Source organism: Dasypus novemcinctus, chromosome 11, assembly GCF_030445035.2.
Source record: "Dasypus novemcinctus isolate mDasNov1 chromosome 11, mDasNov1.1.hap2, whole genome shotgun sequence".
Lineage (NCBI taxonomy): Eukaryota > Metazoa > Chordata > Mammalia > Cingulata > Dasypodidae > Dasypus > Dasypus novemcinctus.
This window is the reverse complement of record NC_080683.1, coordinates 119,117,362-119,143,424: the sequence shown is the minus strand read 5'-3', so window position 1 is coordinate 119,143,424 and position 26,063 is coordinate 119,117,362. Positions and strand designations below refer to the sequence as shown.

At 40.5% G+C, this 26,063-nt stretch overlaps 1 long non-coding RNA gene and 1 pseudogene across 1 annotated transcript in view; one reads left to right on the top strand and one right to left on the bottom strand.

The window, feature by feature from the left end:
- LOC101424453 (WW domain-binding protein 11 pseudogene) overlaps positions 1 to 13,743 on the top strand; it is a 32,143-nt pseudogene extending 18,400 nt beyond the window's left edge.
- The window catches only part of LOC131280471 (uncharacterized), an 82,298-nt gene that overhangs the window by 32,838 nt on the left and 23,397 nt on the right, over positions 1 to 26,063 (bottom strand). The window lies entirely within an intron of this gene.

Sequence of the window (26,063 nt, the reverse complement as noted above, 5' to 3'; positions counted from 1 at the left end):
AGAAAGAAAAAATCAATGACCTAGGTAACCATCTCAAGAAGTAGAAAAGGAACTGCAAATTAAACTTAAAGAAAACAAAAGAAAGGAAATAATAAAGGAAGAAACACAAATAATAAAGTAGAAAGCAAATATGCAATAGAGAAAATTAACAAAACCAAAACTTATTTTCTTGAAAAGATAAATTTCCGGGAAGACTGACGAAGAAAAAGGAGAGATGGTAGAAAAATCTTTTAAAAAACACTGAATATGACACAAAGAAAGAAAGAAAATCTGAATAGTCCACTAGATAAACTAAACCTGTAATTTTAAAAACCTTCCCACAAAGAAAATTTAAGGCCCAGGTATTTTCACTATAGAATTATTTCCAATATTCAGGAAACACACACACACAAAAACACAAAACAGCAATATTATACAAGTTCATGAAGAAAACAGATTAAAGGAGAACATTTTTTCAATTTATTTTATTAGGCTGGTATTACTTTGACATCAACACCTGGCAAGGACATTAAAAGAATGGAGTATTATTGGCCAATTTCCCTCATGAACATGGGTAAAAATGTCTTGAATTAAATATTGGCAAAACAAATCCAGTTATATATAAAAAGAATTATAAAGCAAGACTATTTCTTTATTCCAGGAATGCAGGTCTTTTTTTTTTTAATACCAATGTTATTACACACTAACAGAGCAAAGGAGAAAAAGCTTTACCATCTCAAATGATGAAAATCAATTATGAAATTGGACATGTTATGAATTCTAAAAATAGATATTGGATTATGCTTGTAATCTGATCTGTACCTGGGCATGATTGAGTTATGATTAGGGCATTGAGACCACACCCACCAAGGGGTAGGGACTCACAGAAAAAAGGCATGGCAAAGAACAGATTTGAGGGTTTCTGATGTTGGAGTTTTGATATTGGACTTTGATGCTAAAGACTTAAGCTGGAGCCCTGGGAAGTAAACTCACAGAGGAAAGAGAAGCCAGCCCCAGGAAGAAAGGAACCTTGAACCCAGAGAAAAGCAAGCCCCTAGAACATAGGAACCCAGGAAGCCTGAGCCCTCACAGACATCAGCAGCCATCTTGCGCCAAATAGACTTTGGTGAGGGAAGTAATTTATGCTTTATGGCCTCTTATCTGTAGGCTCCTACCCCAAATAAACACCCTTTACAAAAACCAATAATTTTGGGTATTTTGCATCAGCACCCCTTTGGCTAACTAATACAATGTTCATGACAAAAATGAATAGCAGATAAAGAATAAAATGACAATCTCATAACCTTATAAAGCATATCTCCAAAAGCCCTGTAGCAAACAGACCAAAAAAAACCCAGTTGAATATTGAAGCTTTGTTTTTGCCTATGGATAAAAGATAAGTTGTTTGCCTGCTACTACGTTCTGTAAATCATGTACTGTAGCTCCTCTCCAATGCAATAAGGCAAGAAAAAGAAATAAAAGATATAAATATTGAAAAGGAAAAAATAAAACTATAACTATTCAAGATGGTAAGATTGTGTACTTAGGAAGCTCAAAAGAATCCACACTAAATTATTAAAATTACTAAGTGAATTTGGCAAGGTTGCAGGGTTCTACGTCAATATATAAAATATTATTTGTATATATAAACAGATAAAATTATAAAATGAAATTTTAAATTGATATTATTTACAATACATTAATAAATCAAACACTTAGAAATTAATCTTCTGAAATATGTGAAAGTGTTTACATTAAAATAATAAAACAGGGGAACTGATATAGCTCAGTGGTTGAGTGCCTACTTCCCATGTACGAGGTCCTGGGTTCAATCTCTGGTCCTGGTACCTCCTAAAAAATTAAAAATAATAATAATGTAACATTACTGTGGGAAAATAAGAAGTCCTAAATAAGTGAAGGAATATACCATGCTTCAGATACCATTCAATTTTATTAAAATGTCAACTTTCTCCAAGTTACTATATAGATTTAAAGAAAAACCAATCAAAATCCCAGTAGGATTTTTTCGTGTGTGCAGAATCAACAAGGCAATTCTAAAATGTATATGAAAATGCAAAGGATCAAGATTAACCAACCCAATCTTGAAAAAGAAATAAGGGGGAAATTTCGAGCTCTTAGAGTTCAAGTCTTATAATAAAGCTCATGTAATTAAGATAGCTAACAGTATGGTATTGGCATAAGGATAGACATTAGACCAATGACTCAGAAAAAAGAGACTAAAACCAGACTTGATTTCTGATAAGGGTTCTATTGGAAACAAGTGTTTGAAAGGATAATTTCCCAAAAATTGTGCTGTTAATTGTATATGCATATGGGAAAAAATAAATAACCTATATAATACTTCCAAGAAAAAAAATCTATGGACAGGTGGATCGTAGACTTAAATTTCTCCTTTGAAGGCAAAATAATGAAACTTTTAGATGGAAACATAGGAGGATACATCCAGCATCTTGAGCTAGACAAAAATTTCACAAGACACAAATAGCACAAACTATAGAGGAAAAGATTGCTACTTTGGACTTTACTAAAATTAAGACCTTCTATTCGTCATGTAGGTGATCTGGCTGCTGCTTCCAGCTGAACCCAGCCTTCGAGTCATCCCAGCCCAGGTGCCAGAGTCTGTGTGAGAAAATCACACTGGAAGGAGGGCCTCCTGCTGTCCATTATTCCAGCCTCAGCCATTCATGTCTCGCCCCGACCTCTGAGTCCTCCTAGCTGAGACAGTAGTCATTGTGGAACACAGTCAAGCCAGTCCCACTGTGTCCCATAAAAATCCCTGACCTTCAGAATCTGTGAGCATAATAAAAATGCTGTTGTTTTATGCCTTTAAGTGGTTTATTTATGCCACCAAGGGTGGGTGGTTATGCAACAATAGAAAACTGGAATAGCCCGTTTCCTCCAAGATTATTCCTTATACACCTGTGTCAAAATTACCTGGCTTACTTGTAGACCCTGCAGACTTCTGGGTCCCTTCTCATTATTTTCGAATCAGGATTCCAGGAATTTAACTATTATCCAACACCCCAGGCAGTTCTTACATTCAATCCATTTGTGCACCACTGTCCTAAGCCAAGCGTGAGATCAGCCACTACCAGGCCAGCTCACACAGTGTTTGATCACTGTGTTGTCTGTGGTTCTCAAACATCAAGGTGCAAAAAAAAAAAAAAAAAATGCCGCCGGGCCCATGTGTAGAATATGGAGAGTTAAATCTGTAGAGGCTACTGACTTGCAAACATTCTGTGCCATAATGTATTACAGGGTGCACAGGGGGGCAAAGAGGAGAAGGTTATGTCTTCTGTGGCATCAGGGAAGTCCTCAGAGAGCATGGGACATTTTACTGAGCCCTAAAAAGTGTCCATTTATTTGTTCTCCAAGAAAGGAAGGCCCAGAAAGTCTCTAAGTAGAGGAAGCCAAAAAAGATTTAGTAGAAGCAACGCGTGATATAGTCTGATCCTAATGGTTTCTGAAAAAAATTTTTTTAAATTTCGGTATATCAATCCCTTCTCCCAGGGACCCCAAATCCATAGAGGAAACTGGTTAACTCACTCCTCTTCCAAAAATATAAGTTTTTTTATTCCTGTTGACTGAAGTTGTCCCATAAACTACCCCTTAGATATTTCCTTTGGAGAATCTTCAAGGTCACTGAAAATGAGTCGTGTTTTCGGAGATTTTTTTTGCCATTAAGTCTAATGGGGCTCATTTATGCCACGGAAAGAATTTGAAATTAGAGAAGGAAGCAAGTTTGGATGGCCCCATTCAACCATGCATCCAGCTGATGTGTTCTTGTTGTGCAAAGCAGGATGATACTGGAGCTATTATTAAAATGACACAAGAAGGAAGATATGATGAAATGAGTATCATCCTTGATTGGGCTGTCCACTCAGATAACTAAAGACAGGATATGTGTGATAATAAAATCTTAAATCTGTGAAAGTAATTGCCTCTGACATCTCCAACTAGGCACCAGGCTGCCCAAACACTGCTGTTCAGGCACCAATTCTAAGCCTAATGAAGTGAGAAGAACACAGTGTAGATACAAATTAAAATCTCCTTACCAAGAACAGTCAGGTTTTTTTTTTCTTTTTCTTTTTTGTATACTTCCTAGTTTTATGTGAAAAAGAAAATAATCTGTTAGGAATGATCACCCTTTATATTTTAAGTCAACACAGTCGATCTGTTACTAACCACAAGAAATAGCCATCCCATAATTCTAATCTGTTATTGAAACACTTGGTTTCTGTAAGACTTTTTTTAGATTCTGGTTAATGACTGTTGTTAAGCAGGTGAAACAGTTGTGAGAGATAAGGGAACTGCTTCAAGTAATGGCTAATCATTTATCCTTTCACTGTGATTTTTTTCAACCTAGGGCATTCAAAATTTTTGGAGACCCAGTTTTCCCATCACTGTATCAGTTGCAGAGAGCTGAAACTTTAGAATGGGAATTTTACATAACTGAATTTCAGTGAAATATGATGTAAATAACTAAAGACTAGGTACAGCCCCAGTGAATTCGTTTTCCCATGATTGTGTGTTTTATTTCTGATGTAAATTGTTTGTGAGTAACCTTGCTAACTTAGAGTTGACAGCAAACCTCCTCTAATATATGACTCAACCCAAAACCTTGCGCTCATTCTTTTATATCGCCTCTGAGTAAAATAGAAGCTGAAATGCATCTTCTATGACACAGAACCTTCAATAAGGAAACAAAGCATCATTAAACATATCACAGCAATAAGTCATTTATCATTCAACACCCAATTATATTTTGGCAGCTCTAACTTACAATTCTGTGGTATGAGTGAGTCTTTCTGGCTTTGAGAAATCAGACGAAAATTCATTAAAAAAAAAAAATTCTGCTTGTGTTGGAGCAAGTAAGAGAGGTCTTTTTGAACTATTTTCCAAAATATGGATGTAGTGCTGAATGTGCAGTACATTTATCAAATATAAATTTCATTATTTTATTGCAAGTGAGAAAGGTAGCATGATATGAGGAGGACAAAATGGGAATAGGGTCAGATGTCTTGAGTTTGAGTCATTTGCTTCACTGCTGCCTTGGTTACAGGGGAAGACAATTACTGTCTCTGATATCAGTTGTCTCATCTTTAAAATGGGAAAATCAGGCCTACTTAAACCCAATGTGATGAAAATTACATGAAATTATGAACATGAATGCATATGGTAATTAATTGGCTCTTTCAAAATGCTAGTATGAATCTGATGTCCTGAACAGGCTCCTGGACCTGAAAAAAAGGACTTCAGGTATAAACTAAAGAAATATGAGTAAAGAATGGACTTTAGTTAATGTAAAGATATCAAAATTAGTTAATTGTGACAAATACACCAAACTAATGTCAAATGTTAATAATAGGGATAACTGGGTATGGGGTATATGGGAACTCTCTGTACTAACTTTGCAACTTTTCCAAATCTAACTCTATTCTAAAATAAGCAGTAAAAGAAAAAAGGTTAGTATCCATTTCTTTTCCTTTCCTTTTCAGTGTTAATCCCTTAAAGGCTAGGTTTTGTTCAAAGTCACCAGTGGTGTTTTATAGACATACACACACACACACACACACATATCTGGTTCAATTCCACAGAATTGCCCCATTTTACTCCCCTTGATGGGTGAAGTGTCTCTACCGTTTCTCTAAATGTGGTGAGAAATTTAGACGAAATGACAAAACAAATCAACCAGTCATAATCATCCATTGAATTCAGGAGGCTCCTTTTCTCTCTACAAACAGCCTCATAGAGTCTTTCTTATTTAGTTCGTGTGATGACAAAATGAAGCTTCTGCATTGGGGCGACTACAGAGCCACTGCAAGTCATCGGCCTGGAAGCTGCCTCTGTGTAACTCGTCCTTTGCTTCCACCCAACACCAGGCGTGCTTCCGCCGAAATGCAGATTGTGTGGGCATACAGCTAAAGTTAAATTTCAATCAGAATTTTATTGAAGTTTCAAAGACACAGGTAGCCTCCAGCTGGATATTATGCTTCAGACCATTTATTAAGATACATGAAGCACTCATTGAACTAGCGAAACAGAAAACAAAAGAACACAAGTTAGAGAACACTGTGCCCACTTGCATTTGAATGGTTTTCTTTCTCAATGACCACTGCCAGAAATTCTTATGAAACATAGAACTGATTTCTTTTTAAAGCCTCCCAAATACAAGGATTAAAAATAAAACTATCTAGTATTGCCTTATGTTCTATGGCTTTCTACCAGGCTTAAAGGAAAAGAAGACATTAGCTTAATCATCAACAAATAAGAAGCGTCCGTATAACTGGGCTGAGAATGGGATAATTCCAATCGGAAGATCAGGAGTTAACAAGGATTCGTTAAGTACCTGCTAGATTCTTAGCATTCTTCTTGGCACAAGGAATGCAAAGCAGAATTAACCATGATTTCTGTTCTCAGTACACATGCAGCTGGTTGGACAGACAGAATAAACAGGAATGCTCAGCCAGTGCACCAAGGGCATGGCGTACATTACATTTTATAATGTCATGTGCACCAGAGAGGTAGGTCTACCTACCCATTTCACACATGAGTAAAGTGAGGCTCAGAGCAGGGAAGATAACGACTCCAGGTCCACACGGTTAGTGAGGGAGCTGGACTCAAACCCAGGACCTTCACCACTGCAGTAAGGTGCCACACTTGAAAAAGTCCAATTGAAGCACTTCTTTGCAAACAACTTGTAATGACTTGAAACTTAAATAAGAATACAGGCATTTTCTGTGGCATATCTCAGTGACAATGAGAGGATGGACTCAGAGGAAAACAGCCATTTAACAGAGCCTTCTTAGCCAGCACCTTGAATTGCCCTTGGCAGTGACCTGGTTGAGAACGTAGGTTCTCTGCGGTGTCTGTGGTCTGACACTCTTCGGATGACTGACTGACCAGTGAGCCAGTTACAAGAGCCCAGCAGACTTGAAACTGCCGCGGCTTTCGAGGTCCTTGGCCATCCTGCACATTCCTGACACATTACCATGATAAAGTGTTCGGTGATACACTGATAACCAACCGCAAAGCCAGCCAGGGGCATGTATGACTTTCAGAGCCATGTTTCAAGGTCAAATATTACCCAGTTGCGCAGGACTATGCTCAACGCTTGCATTATAAATGCGCAAGCCCAGTTTCTCAAGGTCTCCGGGATAAAGTTCAAATTGGCTGTTTAAGGGAGGGCTCTTATCAGTTTTATGGGCAGATCTCTCCAGAATTTAACCAGCTCACTTGATAACATTAGGCAAGAGGAATTTTCCAACAATAGACCAAAAGCAACCAAACTGCGGCAGGTTAAGAGCTGCTCTCTCCCATCATGCAGATTTAACACCGGTCCCAGGAAGCTCTCATCCAAGGAGCTCCCGGTATTCAGTGACCTCTGCCACTCACTCCAAACTTAATTTTATTTAGGTTTCAGGGACGCCACCACACGTGGTTTGCAGAGAAGTGCTGGAATTGGAATTTTACAGATGTGGCGCCATATTGTAGTGGTGAAGGGCCTGGGCTCTTACACCACAGTCCTGGGTTTGAATCCAGATCCCTCACTCCCTAACTGTGTGGACCTGAAGTCATCACCTTCCCTGCTCTGAGCCTCACTTTCCTCAGGTGCTCAACAGGGAAGGGCTGCCCCGCCCTCACCCGCCCTCACCAGCCCTCACTCTTACTAGAGGGTGAAGAGGGCAGTGGTTGGTCCGTGCTTCTCCAGGGATTTTGCCCAGAGTAAGAGAGGTGGCCAAACAGCATTTATGAAGAATTTTTACATTCTTTTAAACAACTGACCTCTCACTGGATGGCAGCTAATCTGGATACGGCCATGGGCTATTAACCCTCCTTGGCACGTCCTTGCCAGGAAACTTTACTCTTACTGTGCAGCAGGTTAATATATTGAGATATTAATTTGGATTTGGTTTAGTTCTGCATTTTGTTTCACCTCTCCATCCACCCCACACCCCTCCACCCCATTCCAAAAAGGCAGGCAGGCCTCTGGGTTGCAGGCCTCAAAAGAGATTTTTGTTTCAGAAGTTGCCTAAACACCACCCTGCCCCTTTCCTGCCTTTTACTCTCAAAAAGCCTGGATTCCTGAAGGAGATTAAGCTCAGGGTCATGGTAGGGACAGGGAGAGAGGTGACTGGGCCTGATTGGAAAGGAGTAAAGCAGCAGGGGAAGCTGGGCATGGCCCTGGGAAAGGAAGAGGTTTGGAGGGCCTCGCTAGTGGTGAAGGCATGGGCCTCACTTCCTGGCGTGTTTTCAAAGATTGTCTGGTAGACCTAGGAGGCTGGACCCTGACATTGAGTTCAAACACCACAGGAGCACTCTTGGCATTGGGGCAGCAGAAGCTTCCACATTCAAGGAACCAGTAGGACACCAATGGTGAATATCTTGAAGTAGCCAAGTTGTTCTTTTCCAATTTGGAGGGCATATTTTTGCTTTTGGGTGACCCTAAAGTCCCCGTGTGGCTGGGGCAGACTCTCCTGCCCAATTGGAAGGAGATTTAATTTGATTTAGAGACACATGACTTTTCTTCCTGCTATTACAATAATTTGAGCTTCAACTTCTTCTGGTTCAGCTCCATCCCCTTCCGCTAAATGCTTCTGCCTTGCTGACCCCACCCCAACCCTCAGACCCTCTGCTCACCGCACATAGTCACGCACAGACACACCTATCTCCATTTTCGCTTGTGGATGACAGAGGGATTTTAAATTTCCAATGAAAGGGCTTAGTCAACCATAGCTTCTCAATATAAGAACCATAAAGATTTATCTTCACTTAAATATGCAACTAGAAATGACAAATAATTTGCCAACTCGCTAACTCTTGAGGAATATCCTAGAAAAATTGAGCTGAAATTAAGTGAAACTTTTGCCAAAAGGGACATTTGAATTTTGCTTTATTGAGCTATTAAACTAATATATTCCCTTCTTTAAAGTTTCTGCTGTGGTATGTTTGAGTCAAAGCAATCTTCCAATTGTTTTACCATTAGCTTGAAGGAAAGGAAAATGAAAAGCATGACAAGGCATAAAATTGGCCTTGGCAATAGCTAAGCACATTTCAGCCATGACATTATCCTCGGTGCTCTTACAGTCTGAACAAAGAAGACATAAAATCGGGTTATTTTTTTTTAATTTTTACAACTCATGATTCATTTTCATTAACTTCAGTGGTTTAACCGTGATCCCAGGAAGCATCTTCAGTTAGGAGAAGAAATCGAGGCCCAGAGTCCATTAGTTATAGCATTATCTGGTCTCACTTACCTTCCTGATAACTATGAGAATGTGATTCATGGGATTCCTATTCCATAAACTAACAGTGAAAATTTGGAATTAAGAAAAGCTCATAGAATGAAACAGACTTTACATGGTCAGCTTAAATCTCCCTGGCAAGTATGCTGACTCTAGACCCTGGACAGCTAGAATCAATTGTATCTGAGAACCCAGAGAATTCCCGGGGCTCTCCAGGGAAACAGAACTGGCAGGAGAGATCTATAAATTATATGTGATTTTATAAAATTGTCTCATGTGACCGTGGGGATGCACAAGTCCAAATTCCGCAGGGTAGGCTGTAAGTCAGAGACTCAGATGAAGCTCCTTGATGAGTTCCCCTGGAGACACTAGCTCTCTGGAGTAGAGATGTAAGTTCTCTCTCTGAATGCTGAAATCACTTTTCTTAAGGCCCTCAACTGATTGGATGAGAAGTCACTCATTCCTGAGGGAAATCTCCTTAGTTGATTGTAGAGTTAATCAGTCATCTGTGCAATCAACTCACCGCTGATTAAAGTCCATGAAATGGCCTTGCATTACAATTAGCCCAGTGTTTGCTTGACCAAAAAGATGGGCACCATTACCTGGCCAAATTGACACAATAGCCTAACCAACATCCTATGTTTTAAATTCAAGGCCTCCCCAAGCAAAATTTTCAAGGAAGGAAGTAATACAGATTACCACTCAGGAATACAAGTTTGGTAGTCAGGAAGACCTGACTTTTATTTATTTATTTGTTTGTTTATTTTTATTAAAGATTTATTTTTATTTATTTATTCCCCCCCGCTTAGTTTTTTGCACTTGCTGTCTGCTCTGTGTGTCCATTCACTGTGTGCTCTCTATGTCTGCTGGTCTTCTCTTTAGGAGACAGAGGGAACCAAACATGGGATCTCCCCCATGGGAGAAAGGTACTCAATCCCTTGAGGTACCTCTGCTCCCTGCTTTGTTGTGTCTTTCATTGTGTTTCCTCTTTGTGTCTCCTTGTTGCATCACCTTGTTGTATCAGCTCACCACACCAGCCCATCACACCAGCTCACTGTCTTGATCATCTTCTCTAGGAGGCACCAAGAACCAAACCTGGAACCTCCCATGTGATAGGTGGGAGCTTAATCCCTTGAGCCACATCCACTTTCCTGGAAGACCTGACTTTTAATAGCTGTGAGACCTTGGGTCATTCCACTTAACTCATTGGAACTCAACTTCCTCATCTGAAAAATGGGAATAATATTATCTATATCATAGGGTTGTTATGAGAAACAGTCAGATAATGTCTGTATTTATCAAAGTGTTTAGCAAAGTGTTGGATATGACAAGTCCTCAATAACTATTTGTGGTTATTAGTATTCTTCTTTTTGTGATGATGACAATGATGATCATGAATTAAGCCCTAATCCTTTGGTAACATCAAATTAACCAGCTGTTTAACAGAAAGGAAATTTCCTCATTGCAATGCTGGAATTTCTGGTCATAATGCAAAACTATGACTCAAGTTTTTACACTTATTGTTCAGAATTTGTTCTGAGTTAGGGAAGAAGAAATGTATAGATGTCTTTTATTTATATTTATACCCCACATTATTTACCCACCAGTATATCACAAATCTCCCCAATATATTGTAGCTTAAAACAACACCATTCATCTAATTATCTTTCATGGGTTCTCCAGGATGGGAATTCATGAGTGTCTCAGTTGGGTGATTCTGGACCAAGGTTGCTCATGAGATTGTAGATAGAAGCCATCTGGGGCTGCAGCCACCCAAAGGTTTGTTCAAGTCTGCAAGATTCATTTCCAGTTTGGCTCACTCAGATGATTAGCCTGTTAGTTTTGGCAAATTGATTGTCCTCTGTGCGGATCTCTCTTCAGGGCTGGTTGAATGCCATTGCCTAAGGCCAGACAGCTTCTCACAGAGCTTCCATGCCATGCCAAAGAAACACACTGTTAATTCTGCAATATTCTATTGGTCACATGCCATCCCTGATTCACTGTGCAATAGGACTGTAGAAGGGTGTGCCTACCAGGAGATGAGGACAACTAGGGGCCCCCTTGGAGGCTGGCTGCTCTGGCCCACCCTCTCTCATCCAGTGATTCAAACACATATTTAAAACACACATGAGAAATACACTCATCCCAACCCAAGTCAACCCAAACTCTCTCGCTCTTAGAGCATCAGCTGAAGGTCCAGGTTCTCATTATTTAGATCAGGTCCAGGTATGGATGAGATCTCTTGGCTGTAGTTCTTCAAATAAATCCCCTGAAGTAGAATTCCTCTTGACCTAAAGACTCGTGAAATGAAGAGCCAAGTTATCTCCCCCACACACCAGACATAAAATGGTAGGACCAAAGGATGGCAGAGTGACTCAAGCTTTCAAGATGGTGATAACTGAGTGACTGGTCAAGGGGCTAAGGTGAAGACCACTAAAAAAGTAAAAGAGGCCAGGAATCGCACATACCCACTTCTAGCAGTCTCAGGAACTCAACAGATGTATTTTTTTAAATGAACTAGTAAACAATATGGATTTTAAATATAAGACAGAGATCTACATCTACCACCACTAGTGGAAAATTTACTAACTCCACAAATCAGAACTGAAAGGAAGTCCAGAAGAGAGAATTAAATAAGAACAAAAAACAGTGCATGATGGTATGAGCTGCAGTTTTGAAGACGAAGGTTTCCAAGCAAATTATCTGGGACATGGAGAAATTGGATGAAACAGAGTTTAACCCTGTGCAACAACTACAGTTAAATGTAAAGGTGCTGAAAGACAAATGTAACAGCTGCATAAAACCACTGAATGTATTTTATAACTCTATTTTAAAAAGAGTCAGATATTTATAGAGAATTGAGGAAGTTAGAAGTAGAATATGAACAGAAGAAGGCTCAACTTAGCCAATGTTTTGATGCTGTCAAGAATTCAGCACGTGGAAGTTGAAAGTATTCCTTTGCCAGATATGTGTCATGCTCCTTCCAACATCTTGATCCAGGACATTCCACTTCCTGGTGTCCAGCCACTTTCCATCCTTAAAAAGACTTCAGCCTATGGACATCCAACTTAGGCTGTTTCTATACTTCTTCTTGGACATGGTATTCCCCATTTGCCCCTTGGCAGAAAACCTCCTGGCCTCTCCCAGTTCACCTCCTCCTCAAGTCTTGTACATGTATGGCCATAAAGTAGGCTTTGCCTTAGATCTTCCTCCTTGTAGGAGAGATATCATCCTGATCTTGCTTGGCAAGGTCATGATGATGATGTTTCCAGCCCCAGTGAGGATGATGGCTATCTTGAAGACATGAATCAAGATAAGCATGATGACAGCACAGATGACAGTAACAGATCACATGGAAAAAGTGAAGGGGATGCATTTGTGCACCATGATGATAGTGAGAGAGACATACAAGAAGAAAAAGGTCAAGTCCGAGTGTACAATTTGCAAAAATGTCTGGAAAATCAAGGGGAGAAAGAAGAACATGAAGGAACTGACTCCTCTTTATGCCATGATATTTCAAATGGCAGATCAAGAAATCCCAGAGGAGGGATGAGAAGTAGAGGAATTTTCAGAGGATGATCATTCTGATGATTCTGAAGCAGAAAAGCAATCACAAAAACAGCATAAATAAGAATCTCTTTCTGATGGCACATCTACAGCTTCTTCATAGCATCAGACTCTTCCATGTCTGTTCCTCCTTCTAAGATACAAACACCTCCCATGACAGGATCACCTCGTCTTGGACCACCACCTGCACTTCCTTTATGGCATCTGGACCACCAAGGCCTTCCTCCTAAGCCACCTCCAGGAGCTTCTCTTTCCTGAGACCACTTGGAGTGCCAGGATTATGAGGGTCTTTACCCCAACTTTTATCTACAGGACCACCATGGAGCCAACCCCATCTTCTCCCCCAGGTGCATCTCCAAGTCTGCCTCCTGGTCCTCCTCCTCAAGGACCCCCACCAAGGCTACCTCCACCCTCACCTCCAGGTTCCCTCCACCTTGTCCTGGTATGATGCACCCACCTTTTGTGCCTCCACTTGGACCTGCCCCACCTGGGCTTTTCCCACCAGCCCCCTTGCCAAACCCAGGGGTTTTAAATGGTCCACCAATTTGATTCAGTGACCCAAGATAGATGATACAAGTGCAGCCATCAATGAGGAGAAAGCCGTAGCAACCATCAGTGCCAAGTCACAGATCACTAATCCCAGGACAGAGATTACTCAATTTGTGCCCACAGCATGAGAGTATGTCAGGAGAATAAAGGGGTTACTGCTACTCCTCCAAAAAACTCAGAGGATGATTCTGCTTTGCCTCTTGCCAAAGCAGCCTCCAAATCTGGTTCTTCTATTCCTGTCTCAATGTAAAATAATGATGACGTGTATGAAGCTTTCATGAAAGAGATAGAAGGGCTACTTGTGACAGCTTTTGATGTCATTACAAGCTTCTGTTCACGTCAGTGGTTCATGGGGAAAGAGGCTCTTACTAAGAATAGGTGAAAGAGCTACTTCCACTGTCAAGATATTTTCTAATTTAGTTCAAAGAATATCCTAAAGTTTAGCCTTGGTCAGAATTTACTGTTTATAAGAAAGGTCATTTTATTCAGAACAGATTTATTATTGAATCAGTGCTGCTAACATCCATTTCCTTTCATATCACCATTTCCATCCCACTTCTTCTTCTCCAATCCTTTTGAAACATGTGACCAGGGGGATCTTAGTTACTTATTTATTTTCACTCTCCTTTCCTGTGTGCTGTGGGTGCTAGAGTAGAGAATTCTGAGGAAATGTTTTATTTCACCCCATCTTGGCATTTGTGTTTGAATTATTTTAAATATTTTCTTATAAATATTTTGTAATATTTTACTTTCAGTGAAATGAATCACAATGTCATTTCCTAATACAAAGCAGGATTCATGGGAAGAAAATATACAATTCTTTGATTAAAATTCATCCCGACTGTCCTAAACGCTTCCTCAAAAATTATTTCTTGGAAAAAATTAATGTTCTATGTCAATCAATCAATCATCAATTAATCAATAAAAGGTAAGACAAGCATAGGGTGACCACCATAGACACTGTCATTAATAACAGGAAAAACAGGAGGCACCCGGGAGTTCTTGGTCCATAGTAGTTCTGAAATCCAGCCCAGGCTCATGTTGCCAACTTCTTGATTGAGGCTTAGCATTGCTTCTGCCTGAGAACGATTCTCTGTGGTTGTTGGCTTCTCCCCAGGCTCTCAGTTTTTGTTACAATATCACCCACTTCAAGGTACCAAGTTCTGTATTAGTTATGAAATGCTGCATAACAAATAGCTCCAAAATTTAGTGTCCTAAAAAACAACAATAATCATTTATTACCCCTTATGTTTTCTGTAGGTCATGAATTCCCAAGCCCTTGATTGAGCCGTTCTATCAAGGACACTCATAAAGTTGCAAGAAGATGTTGGGTGAGGCTGCAGGCATCAGAAAGCTGGGTCAGGGGTGGAAGATCTCTTTCCAAGATGACTCATTCACATAGTTGACAAGTTAGTTCTTTTCCATGTGGGCCTCTCCACAGGACAAACTGAATGTCCTCATACTGTGTCACCTGGCTTCCTGAATAGCCCTTAGGTTTTTTGGGTTTTAGGGGGTGGGGAGGGGTAGTTGGAAGAGAGGGAGGGCTGCTGGGTAAGAGCAAGGCCCTGGCACAAGCCCCACAGCCACAGAGGTTTCCATCAGTAGGGCTAGTGAGGTTGTGATTCCCATTCACTAGGTGCTGTGTTGTGGACCATGTCATCCCTAATAAGTCTGCCATGGTTACTGGAAGTGCTCAGAAATGTGCATCAGGTCATGACCAGGGGTCTAGGTCTTGGGACGGAGGGAAATGATATGCACATTTATTGTGTGCCAGCCTCATAATGGTCCTGGGAGGTAGGTACCGTGAACTCCATTTCTCAGGAGAGGCAACTGCGGTATTGAGATGTCAACCAGCCTAAATTAGCTTTAACTTGTAGATATGTAGATATTTAGCATTGTAAATATGAGTCTTTGGGGTAGTCTGTTCCCAGGAACCCACTGTCATCTTTAGTGGTTTATGCCAGCTGCCTGTTGGGATGTTATACTCCTAGCCTGATCCCACTGAGTGATCCATAAGAGCTGGGTTAAAGCTATAGTACATTCTAAACTTGTCATGAAAAGTCACACATGGTAAGTTTCACCATATATTATTTGTCACACAGGCCAGCCCTCATTCATTTGAAAGGTACTACAAAAGGGCATGAATAGTGAAGCAGATGTGGCTCAGGTGATAAGGCCTCTGCCTACCATATGGGAGGACCCGGGTTCAATCCCTGGAGCCTCCTGGCGAAAAAGAAGAGAAAGCAGGCCTGCATGGTGAGCCAGTGCCAGCGTGGCAAGCTGAGTGCCCATGTGGTGAGCCCAGTGTCCGCGTGGTGAGCCAAGTGCCCATGCAAGTGAGTCACACAGCAAGATGATGACACAACAAAAGAGAGACATGGGGGAGAGTCAAGGTAAAGCACAGCAGAGACCAGGAACTGAGGTGGCACAATTGACAGGGAACCTCTCTCCACATCAGAGGTCCCCAGGATGGAATTCTGGTGATCCTAAGGGAGAAAGAAGAGAAGACAAAAAAGAGAAATAAATACATAAGATCACACAGCAAATGGATACAGACAGCAAAAACAACAGAGTGGAAGACAGGGAGGGGAAGGAAAAAAAGGGCGTGAATACCAAAGGGGCACTAAAGGCGTTGTGGAAGCTGGCTACCACATATCCTTCCCTAAAGGGAAAATTCAGTAAGCCCTTCCCTAAATTTAGTTATAACTATGTATTTCTATTTTATAAGAAGGCGTACTAACAAATCAAAATTCTATACCTAACCACTAGGAGCCTCATACCTGAAAAGAACATTTTTACCCCTAGTCGTATTGTCAGTTAGAAGAAAGGTAGACTATAAGGGTTCATTTCATGAAAGAGGCTGCCCCCCCGGCTGGAATAAACTTGTGATTTCACCAGAGTCTGGGGTCTGATCACTACGCCTTACATATTAAGAGATTAAATTTGCTATCCCATTCAGAAACAATTCACTTCTCAAGGGTGGGATTTATGTTAACCAAGCTTCTTAGACACTCATGTGCAAAAACTCAGTAATGCTAGATGTCCAAGTGTGCTAATGATGGTCCACCTCCTGAGAAGTCAAAGGTGCCTTGTTGGGCATGCCATCCCACCCAGCAGGGGGACTTATTTGGAATGACTGGCATCAAACTCTCATGTCTACTTATGGGGATAGAACATGGCTGGTGAAGAAAACTGGTGCTTGCCTCTTTTCTCAACCTTTTCAATCTTCCCTGGGCTGGCCAAATTCCATCATATTCTTTCTTTAGATCTACTGTTTTTTCATCATTTACAGACAGTTCTTTAGCCATTCAGTCACTTGAGGAAAGGGGCTCAAAATTTTTTTTCCTTCCCAACATATTTGAGGGGAATGAGACTTCCCCCTCAACAATTGTGTTGGAATCACAGTAGGGAATCTTGGCACAGGTGAGGCATGGGGCATTGAAACACCATGATCATTCCGTTAGTGTCACAGTGAGGAGAAACCCCACTTTCACCACCAATTTGGATTTACTTTTTAAGATCAATTTGAATATTTTCATGGGATTCATTCAATATTTTTACTGTTTAATTTAGAGTCATCTCTTGTGTTCAAGTTTTGGTGGGCATCTGAGTTTCCTAGGACTACCATAGCAAAGCGATACAAACTGGAGCCTTAAAACAACAGCAGGGTATTGCCTCACAGTGTGGCAGCTAGACATCTGAAATCTGTAGGGGAGAACACTTCCTTGCTTCTTCTTAGTTTCGGGCAGTTTACCAGCAATCCTTGGGCTTCAATCTCTGCCTCTGTTGTCACATGATCGTCTTCTATGTGTGTTTGTCTCTTGTCCTCTTATAAGGACACCACTCATATGGGATTAAGCACAACCTAATCCAGTTTGGTCTTATCTTCATTAATCACATCTTCAAAGATCCTATTTCCAAATAAGTTCGTAGTCATAGGACCAGGGGTTAGAATTTTAAAAAGTCTTTTTGGAGGGCATAATTTAACCTATAACAGTAGGTACCAATTTGCCTCCAAATCCTGCCAACACACCCCTTTTTTTTTTCTGGAGCTTGGAAGTAAGCATGTATTATCTTCCATCAAGCTGGATTATGTAATGATTTGGTGAGCTATCTTTAGAGACAGAAATCAGCCCATTGTTCCTGCCACAGAAGCATCTGATTACCCATTTCACTGATTTATGTACACAAACTTACTTAAACACAAGTGCATTTTGAGAACTTGCTCCTTTTACTTGTAAGTGCCCTACTTCGAGGTCCTGAGAACAGGCTTCATCTCACTGTGGCCTTTCCTACTAGAGAGTAGATCAGCCACTGTCCTCCCTCCAGTTTATACTGAGTTTGGAGCCATTAATTCCCTGTGTTTTCTGGAGTTTCCATTCATCACCCTTGGCATCCCTTTCAGTTTCCCAATTGAAAATCAGGCATAAGCTTTCCCTGGCCAAAGGCATTTATGAGAGGTCTGGTATCTTTCAAACCTTCCATTAAATTGGTGTCAAAATTGTGAAATTGTAGCAAATTTACCTTAACACTTTCCTCTCTCTCTTCTCAAAATATTTTACATGTGTGATCTTTAAAATAAATGTGTATTTCTCTGTTGCCAGTTAGCCTCTCCAACTAACTACATTGATTCTGTTCTCTAAAATAACAGTTGTCCATTTTGAATAACAACAAAAACAATAACTTACAATTATATAACTTTGCCATGAAAGTTATATAAGTTGACTTCATATCCTCTAAGAAGAAACTCAGAATTTCAGACTCCTAAGTGTTATTTCATGAGGAAATGGCAATATGTGATTATTTGTTCAGTCCTCCTAGATTGAAGGGCATATTTCAAGACCCCACTTCAGAACTACTAAATCCTCCTCCTTGTTACCAGGACAGGGATGTAGTTTGATATTGTTTATGAATTCCAAAAATAGACATTGGATTGTGTTTATAAACTGGTCTGTTCCTCTGGGCATATTAGATTGTATTAGATTCAGAGGTTTCACTTTTACTTGATTAAATTACAATTAGGATTTTGATTCAGCCATATCAGTAGGACATTGAGTCCCTGCCCCCTTGGCAGGTGGGGACTCACAGAGAAAACGACACAGCAGAGGAGAGATGCTGAAGCCTTAGGAAATAAATACACAGGAGAAAAACACAGAGGAATAGAGACAGCTCCATAGACTCAGCAGATGCCCTAGGAAGAGAGAGAGCCTGGGGTCTACAGCTGATCTTGTAGAGAGACCAGAGCAGCTGAGCCCAGAGAGAAATGAGTCCCAGAGAGAGAGAGATGAGCCTTATACTTATATCTTACAGCTGACACCAGAAGAAGCTGGGACCACAGATCTGAAGAGGAAGGCTGAATCCTCACAGAGACCAGCGGCCATCTTGCTCCAATACATGGCAATAGACTTCGGTGGGAGAAGTAATTTACTCTTTATGGCCTGGTAACTGTAGGCTTCAATCCCAAATAAATATACTTTTTCTAAAAGCCAACATATTTACAGTATTTTGCATCAGTACACATTTGGCTGACAAATACAAGGGGTGAGGTCTTAACGTAAGGAACTGATCAGAGGGTCCATCCGCAGGTTGCCGAGTGGCCCAAGATGGTTCACCAAGGATGTTAAAACTGTTTTATATCACATTCACACCAAGTCAACTCCCATACACTTGAGAAACTTCCCGTGGAAATCAGCTGCGTGCTTGTACCTCACCATCTCCCAAGCTGTGACAATGGGCTCAGTGCATCCTAATTTAGCAGCACCTCACTCATTTCACAACCAGCAAGGTCAGTCCTTGCAATGCAAAAACAGATGTGATATAGAATCTGCTGAAGACAGATTCAGTGGAAATTTCCCTAGGACTGGAAAAGAGCTTCCTGGCACCACAAGTTGTCAAGAACGGGAGTGGCTTTTGTGATAACTGACACATAAAAACTCTCTAAAGCAATAAAATGTTAAAATTCAGCTAGCTCTTTTCATACATCTCACAGTCTATTCTGATGAGAAGGTCTTGTCTTGGCAATCTGAAGCTGAGGATCCAAGATGGGTTTTGTCTAAAAGTTGGACTTCATTTAATTTTAGTCTCATCCAAATGTCCAGTTTTCACTAAGGATGTCCAAATGACAGTTCACTCCCATTTGTTAAAGCAAGAGCTCAGCAGAGACCCTTTCCTTCAATACTGCCACCAAATCTCCTTGGTTTTTTTTATGGAATTTCCAGGGGAGTCAGGGGCTCATGCACACTCAAGAGCTGGAAAATCCTGCTCCTGCCCTCTGAGAAAGCATTCCCTGCCATGACAGACCCACCCCTCCCCAGGGGACAGAGCTGTATCCTTGGTGGGGTGCGGGGAAAGCCTCACGTGTATGTGAGGGTGTGTGCTCGTATGGCATAATAAACTTTGAATTTGAACCCAAAAGGGTAATTTCAAGTCCTAACCCCTGTCCAGTGGCTGTGGCCATATTTGAAAATGGGGTCTTTGAAGATGTGATTAGTTAAGATGAAGCCAAACTGAATTACTATGGGCCCTTAATTCTATAGAGCTGGTGTCTTTATAGAAAGAGGAAATTTGGACACAGACCCACAGTGGAGAAGGCCATGTGGAGACAGAGGCAGAGATTGAAGTGATGCCTCTAGCTCCTAAGGAAGCTGAATATAGACTTGCCGTGGAACCTGGCAATATCATTACTAGGTATACACCCAGAGGACTGAGAGCAGCGACGTAAATGAACATCTGCACACCAATGTTCACAGCCACGATATTCACGATTACCAAAAGTTGGAAACAACCCAGGTGTCCATTAACAGATGAATGGACAAACAAGCTGTGGGGTACACACACAAGGGGGTATTATACAACAGTAAAAAGAAATGAAGTCTGAAACTATGACAACAGGGATGAACCTGGAGGACATTACCTTGAGTGAAGCAAGCCAGACACAGAAGGACAAATACTGTATGATTGCCTATTACGAACTAAATATATTATGTAAAATATAAATATATTATGTGAAATATGGATATTGGTAGAATTGCATATATAAGAGTGTTTTTCTTTGCTGAACAAATGTAAGTTAATACTACACAATGCATATATCAGACAGAAAAACAAAAAACAGTATACTAAGAAAGGAGACCAGACACAGAGTACCTCATATTGTATGATTCCACTTATATAAAATGTAAATATAAATCAATTTATAAAGATGAAATGAGATTAGTGGTTATGTAGGCGTGAGGAAGGAATGCTAAGGGGTGTGGAGTGTTTTTGGGGTAATGAAATTGCTCTAAATTTTGGGGATGATGAATGTTCAACTCTGTGATTAGAACTAAAAGCCGTTGATTATACACTTAGCATAGAATAGCCAGAAACAGCAGCTATGTACAGTGGGGGAAGCAGGAGAGTGAGGCATTTGCTTGTTCATTTGTCGATTTTTTGTTTATTATTATTATTGAAATAATGAAAATGCTCTAATAGTGATTGAAGTGATGAAAGAACAACGATGTGATTATACCAAATACCATTGATTGTACACTTCAGATGAATTGTATGCTTTATTAATAGGCATCAATAAAATGGATTTGTTTAAAATATATATACATAGTTGACAATATATATTAAAAAAGATGCATCTACACACCAAGGAACGCCAAGGATTGCCAGCAAGCACCAGAAACTGGAAGCGGGAAGGAAAGATTCTCCCCTAAAGGGTTTAGAGGGCGCATGACCTTGCCAAAACCTTGATTTTGGACTTCCAGCCTCCAAAAGCATGAGATCGCGAAGTTCTGAAGCTCCAAGCCACTCGGTATGCGAGACTTTGTCAGGGAAGTCCTGGGAAACTGACATAGGGGGCTGGGGGTCTCTCTCCATTCTCAGGCCTCTAGTTGAACAGCACATCTGCCCCCTGAGCCTTAGTGCCCAGGGTGAAACAGCCACTTCCCCTTTCTCTTCTCCCACTCCAGAGCTGTCCCTCAGGTCAGCCAGGGAAGAGTGGAATGGCTCCAGGCCCTCCTGACATCCACTGCTCCCTCTCTGCTGCCCCCGCACTGCTTCCAACCCCCAAATGGCTCACCACTTCCATAGCTGAAGAGCAAAGCCCCACGCCGATGTATCAGTAGATACTGGGAGAGTGGGAAGGGATGGGACCCAACACCAGGTAGGCCCAGCCCTCGGTTCTGCCCATCTGGGCCCTTGTCCTTCACAATGCATCCACTAACAGAGTAACTTTTCAGTAAATAACTCCTAACACATGCTCAAGCATGAATGAGAGACGGGGACACAAATCAAGTGAATGAGAGAGGTCAGTGGGCACTGGACCTGGTTTACAGGGAGATATACCCAAGGAAACAGCAGGTTCAACACCACGAGTGAGACAGAACCTGAGGCGGGCGAGGGGAGAGGCATCAGACCTGGTGGGAAGGGGACATCAGGGTAGAAATCTGATCGGCCACCAAAGATGTGGGAAGGGGCTCCAGGGGGCAGGACCAGGCTGTGTGACAAAGCCAGCACCCCGAAAAGCCGAATGAGTCCTAGTAAACCCAGAGTGCAAAGTGTAAGGGTAGAACGACAAGAGGTAAAGGCTGTAAGGAAAATAGGAACTAGGTGTTTTTTATCAATACATGGTCGAGGGACCACCTGACACAGAATCACCCATGGTGATTAAAATACATTTTTTTAAAAGATGCTTTTAGCCACTCTCCAGATGTGTTTGCTTCAAACAAAGGGCTCAGAAATCTTCATATTTAACGAATTCTCTAGACAGCTCTTACCAGAGTATAGTTTGAGAACCATTGGACTAAATCAAGCAATTCCAGATTGCAAACTTTCAAGAGTTTGGCCCTTTTCCTAAAATAAATGGGAAGCCATTGAAAGATGTTATGCAATGGCGTGATACGAAGGAAGCAATTTAGACAGTGGACCAGTTGGGTAACAGAGCGATGCCTCAGCCCATTTTTAGCTATAATCAGGTTGAAGTCCAAGATTTCAGCACATTTAAATATAGGGACTAACAAGTTTTACACCCAATTAAATTCCTGCCCAGCCACATTTTCAATTTACGTCAGGCTGGTTGAGGGACTTGCTGTCCCATTTGTCCAGAACTGAGAGGCTTTCCAGGATGCAGGACTTCCAGTGCTAAAACTGGGAAAGTCCTGGGCAAAGCGGATGAGTCGCTTACCCTGTAATTGTCAGGGATTATCCCTAACAATTGCTCAGGTCACATACAGTTCCAGTATAGTCCTTCTTTAAAATCAGGGCTTATAAATGAAAAGAAGGAATTAAAGAGGAGAATAGAATTGGAGTAAATTATTTGTAGTTTTCAAAAGTAATAGCAAGCACACTGCTGCTCAAATGGGACCTTAAGCCACAAACGCAGCTTCTGGCAGCACCTTTTCATTTGCAGGAGCAAAGTCTCTCAAGCGTGGTGTTGCAATCAGTAGAGGGGCGTGTCCCAAGGAAATCGTTTTTTACTCCTCATAATTAAAGGACTCAAGTTTGTAAATTATTTACTCTTAAACAAAAGACAGAAAACCAAGGTTACCTCACTTGCATTCTGTTATACTTTCCCCACTAGAAGAGAATGTGGTGAAGTTATGGTAAACCTGCCCAGAATTGTCAAAATGCCAAGCTGGCTGAGGGATTTTCACTGGATAAGGGGAGTGTCATCCTTCCTTTCTATATGGAGGAAAAGAGATTGAGAAAGGCAACTCAAAGTTAACTTTGCAAGCCAGTCCATCATTCCTAGACTTTAAAAATGTGTGTAGGGGAGAGGGTACAGCTCAGTGGTTGAGTGCCTGCTTCCCATGTGTGAGGTCCAGGTTTCAACCCCCAGTACCTCCTAAAAATATATATATATTTTATGTATGTGTGTTTTAGTCAGCCGAAGGGGTGCTGATGCAAAGTACCGGAAATCTGTTGGGGTAAAAACTAAGAGTCACAAGGCCCTAAAGACTCCAAGTCAAGGTTGCTTTCTCACTGAAGTCAATTGCCACGTGTTAAAGCAGGCCAGTGGCTTATCTCAGCTAGGTTCAGCCTTCCTCCGTGCATCCTCTCTCAGCTGCAGGCTGGCCCAGGGCCTGTGTCTCAGGGCTTCCTCTCTCTCCTGGCAGAGGCTCGTTTCTTTCCAGGTCTTCTATAGCTTTTCTTCCCAAGGTCAGCCGCGAACTATCAGGCGAATGGCTCAGCTCTTGCCAGGGTACCAGGATCAAAAAAGACAGAGCTCTCTCTCTTCCCATGTCTTCTTGATGAGTGTCCATTTATATCGCCCACCAAGGGGGCACGGACTTGACCTGAATCACACCTTACTGACATGGTCGAATCAAAGTCCTAACTTAACAGGTATGCTTGTCAAAACATCTCAGCTGCATTTAATATAATCAAAGGGTATCACACCCAAAGAAACAGATTACTTTACAAACACAATCTTGCTCTCTTTGGGATTCAGAAAAAAATCTCAAACGAGGGGAATCCAGGCTCTTTCATGATCTGCAGGGATCTCCCTGGGCCTCTTTTAGCTTCAGGGGAGGGGTTACAGTACTATCCCCATTTTCAGTTTCCCTCCATCCCTGTCCTGAGCTCTTGGTCCCCCAGGAAAGGTCTGCCCTCCTGTCGTGAGCCTCCCATCCCCACCTCCTCTCACCCCCAAAAAGGAATTGCAGCCCTGACAAGGAAAGTCGTGCACTGCACCTCAGTGAGTCGATTCCCTGAAGAGAAGGGCTAAGACATACTCTGTCATCTTCTGTGACATTTCATCTCTCCTTTTGCTACTCCCTTTCATGGTTTTTTTTTTTCCACTATCTTTCGTTTTTTCAGATTCTACACTTCCAATTTCTATTTTGTTTTGGACTTGCAGCTTTTTTTTTTTTTTCAAATTGAAAAGATGACACTGCCCCAAGGGCCAAAAATAAACAGGAATTGAAAAAGAAAGAAATATATATTATATATATATGTTATAAAGAGAATTTTAAAAATTGAAAAATTAAAAGGAAGGAGAAAAAAATATTCTCATTCTAAATGCCCAGTTCTTATAGCAACACAGTTTTTGCCCAAGTGTTGGTACCACAGTTGATTTTAGATTCTACAAAGGTAGAATATTTTAAACTTCAATAGTTCAGTACTTATTTTGCTAATTAACAGAATAAATTCAAAAACTTATACATCGAACTGTGATTTCTTGGATATTGTTACTTAAGATAAGTTTAAGAATAAAAGGAAGTCCATTTAAAAGAAAAATATTCACTAACAATAGAATAGACGGTGCATGACAAAATCCTCTGGAGTTAATCTGGAATTACTGAAATTTGAGGAAAGTTAAACTTCTCTCCATGAAAATAGAGGGACACATGACATTTGTTATCTTTTTTAGGTGAACATCAAAAAAAATCTACCCTTCATAGGTGAGTTCCTTCACTTGTTGAGTACATAGAAACTTCAGCTCACATGTTTTCGTCCATTCAAGTTTTTGTCTGAGTTTGATATTCCCAAAGCAACGATCCAATGGTAAAAAGCACAAATCAAAACGAGGCAAATAAACAACAGATTTTTAAATTGTGATGTTAATATCAATCAAATTACAAGAAGTCTAATTTTCCAATAACTGCATATCATGATCAAAATACAATAGCAGCTCAAAATTTAAATTTGATACCTAACTGGATATCACTCCTCTAAGCAAGGTCAAAAACAAAATCTTACAAGTCAAAGAGAAAAAAGAAGAAAATTATTCCTTGGATATTAAAAAAAAAAAGAATTCGTTAGGACAATAAAACCCATGGACTTGTTAACAATTATGCCTAAAACCATTCTCGATATTTTTCCAAATACCTAGTATGATTTTTCAAGTTCTATTCAGGAAAACTCTATCATGCAAAAAGTCAGCTTTAAAATGCCTGCTGTCAGATTATATTTTCTCTGCCTTTACAATCTAATTATTTATCATGAGACCACATTTTCAGCTGAATTCTCTGCTGATGATTTCATGGTTGAATAAGTACAGTTCTCCTGCATTTGAGCAAAACATATCAGACTGGAATTTGACACTCAAAAACATATATTAAGTTAACAAGATTTTTCTTTCTGGATAAAGTACCATTTCTTATAAAAAATAAAATAAAATAAAATAAAGACTAAAGCATTGCAATTGAACCCAAAGTTGCTTCTCTAACTGTTGCTTCATGGTGTCATTGAGTTTCAGAAATCATGTTAAAATATGATTCATGGAGTTAAAATATGATTCAGAATCCCTTATTAGTCAATTGACTTTAATAAAGTAAAAATCTTCCTTTTCTTGCATACAGATACTAATTTTTCAACTCAATTTCCCAAACTTCAATGCTCGGGTGGGATAAGAGTGCTTTGGATTTCAGATTATCTCATCGAGAGCTCTGAAAGTTTTCCTGGATGTCAGGTGTTATACAGATATCTGTACCACAAATAGGGCCTCCAAGGAGTATTCTTGTTCCCAGGAACTAAAACAAACTCTCTTTTAGAAGAGCAAAGTATGGCAAGTGCCAGAGGCAGACACTTTGATTTGAATCCCATTGCTTGACTTACTGGCTCTTGACTTCACCTCTTATTTCCACATTTGTAGGATAAGGATTATTATAATACTTGCTTCAGTAGATATTATAATACCTGTTATGAGAATTAAAGAGTTTAGAAATGTTTCCATTTCATGGTTAGTACTCAGTAAATTGGCTTTTATTATAA